Below are 2,738 nucleotides of genomic sequence, written 5' to 3' on the forward strand. Positions count from 1 at the left end.
ATATATATATACAATATATATATATATAATATATATTATAATATATATATATATATATTATGTATATATATAATAAATATACAAAATTGGTGTAAATTTAAATACCAGTTCGAAATCTTGAAGTACGTGCTTGAACTGGAAAACGTGATATTTTCTCTATTCCTTTTACCTTGATTGTAATATGGAGAAGTACATTGTATATATAATCAAAAAGAGAAAGGTACAACTGAGATTCAAACATAGTGGTGAACAAGCTCTTACAATTACGTCAACACATAGCTCCTATCAATTTGTCGCGACTCACTCGGTCAAATGACGGTATTTTATAAAGTCCCATGATCCTTCACCGTATTGTGACAGTTAACTGCACAATAAAAATGTATCATAGTTTTTTTCAAAGAAAAGTTGATAATTATCCGTATATTTCGCATGTATCTAGTCTCTACCTCCATCAAATATGGCATCACATTACCCTAACTAGAAGTATGACGTCATTAGTATAAGGTTTATACGCAATCGTCACTCGTTTCTTACTTGATAGTCTACGCTCAACAGTGTGGAAGATAAACATTCAACGCATGCGCAATGCGACAGATTGAAGAGATTCTGAGATGAACGCACTGTTATGACTTCAGCTTACAGTTTTTCAATACACAGGCCAGAAACTTCAATTAAAAAAATGAATATCGAAAAAAAATAGAGAAAGAGAGAGAGAGAGAGAAGAAAGATGTGAAAAATTACAAATGTTAATCAAAGCAACCTTTTGATTATAAATACATATAAGGCTGCACGGAATGCTGTCTCACCTGTGGTGGTAATTTACTAAAGCTGCGAAGATAAGCAGTCGGAGCAACAAATTTCATTAAGAAGCCAACCTGCCGAGTAGACTCTATTATCTAACACTAGGTTCTTCAAGACACCAGGGGTATGTTTGTGCTTGTCTGTTTAACAAAAAAAGAGAAAAAGAAGAACTGTATCGAAATCGGGGCACGTTTGTATGTTCGACCAATAAGAATCTTGTATTTGTAAGGGCGCCTTTCCGTTATAAACCCTTGTTTACTAGTTTTAGTCAACGAAAAGCCCTCGGGGCAAGGGGAATAGCACAAGGAATACCTTGGAGGTCATATAACGTGATGTTATTGCCATCTAGTTCTTTTATCACCAAAACTGGAAATTTCAGTGAGAAAGAAGACCAGAAGAATAAGTTAATATTATTAAATCTACATACATTTGGTCAACGGTGATGAGTAAAGGACAACTCAGATATTGTACGCGTAATGTGATGTTACGTTGGCGTTTTTTTTTTTAAAGAATCCTTTTAAAATAGAATAATAAATGAATAACATGATAGTTAGCAGGAGCAATTCAAACTATGAAACAGTTCGATTTGTGATTTTCAATCCTAAAAGTAAACAATACAGGACGTCCTTTAACGCTTACCTGATCGTTAGGGCGCTCGTCTTGCGGGATGACAACCCGTCACCGAACGTGCTCGCCCTTTCAGCCGTGGGGGTCTTATAATTTGACAGTCAGTCCCACTAATTGTTGGTCAAAAGCAGTCCAAGAGTTGGCGGTTGATGGCGTTGACTAGCTGTCTCTCCTCTAGACTATCACTTAAAAATTAGGGACGGTTAGCACAGATAGCCCTCGAATAGCTTTGCGCGGACAAGAAATTGATATGCTGAACGTTGAAGTTAATCACTTAAAATATTCATTGAGGGGGAGGGGATTTAACGTAAAATAAGGGATCATGCAACAATCCACGAATAAAACTACAGAAAAGTTAATATAAAAGAAACTTTCGTCACCTACTATCAATATGGCTAGTTATCTTGTAAAAAACACAAAATAGGAGCAAACGATCAATAAACTTTGGAAGGATGTACATATGTACAGAGCGGCCGGTAGACAGACAGCAGGATAGATAAACAAATATTTTTAGTCAGCATTTGTTTATATGTTACATCGGGTGGTCTGACTAAGAGGTAACTTTGGTCAGAAGTGCTACGAAACACCCTAGTTAGATGTATAAAGATTATATCACAGCCTAGCATCAACCTGATGAACATGCAAGTAATATTTGTTATGGCTGAACTGATGTGATACAGGTTACATTAAAAGTTGTATATTATCGTTCCCATAGCTGAGCTGGACAAAATGTTTGCGGCGACAGGAGCTGCTGGCTAGTTCCGAACTACGTTTAGTCATTCCAAATCAGGGACAACTCCACCTGAACTCTTGGGTTTTTGACCTGGATGTTTGGCCTACGTGCGCACAAACTGCCCTTCAGGTCTAAACTTTCCAGCTGAAATTCTCAGATGAACTGAAAGAACTTAGATTACATTTAAGGCTAATATTTAGGTTTTCAAGATGAGTGTATCTGGTAATTGGTGGTAGGTGTGATATCGTATAACTATAAGACTGGTAATAATTTTAATAACACTGTTTTTTATTAGCCCAATACGGGTTTCAAGTAAGAAGTGTGACTCGTAACATTTCAACCATACCTTGCTTTTGTTCTGTTTATAAGAGACTTCTCTTTTATATTCGATTTGTTGAATGGTGGATAAATAAAAATCAAGTTATTAAAAGCTAAGTGCTTCGAATGGTACACTTTGTAACTTATACACTGAACGGAAGTGCTGAATTGTCATATATCTATACACTGAACGGAAGTGCTGAATTGGTACATAAGGTATATATACACTGAACGGAAGTGTTGAACTGGTACACAAGGT

At 36.1% G+C, this 2,738-nt stretch overlaps 1 protein-coding gene across 1 annotated transcript in view; it reads right to left on the bottom strand.

Annotated features, from left to right (window-relative positions):
* The window catches only part of LOC106466563 (acyl-CoA desaturase 4-like), a 15,189-nt gene extending 14,275 nt beyond the window's left edge, over positions 1 to 914 (bottom strand). The window contains exon 1 of the mRNA XM_013926855.2: positions 807 to 914. The gene's annotated coding sequence lies outside the window, so the exon portion shown is untranslated. The remainder of the gene's footprint in view (positions 1 to 806) is intronic.
* Between the last annotated feature and the right edge of the window lie 1,824 nt (positions 915 to 2,738).

This window comes from Limulus polyphemus, unplaced genomic scaffold (genome assembly GCF_000517525.1).
Source record: "Limulus polyphemus unplaced genomic scaffold, Limulus_polyphemus-2.1.2 Scaffold2304, whole genome shotgun sequence".
Taxonomy (NCBI): Eukaryota; Metazoa; Arthropoda; class Merostomata; order Xiphosura; family Limulidae; genus Limulus; species Limulus polyphemus.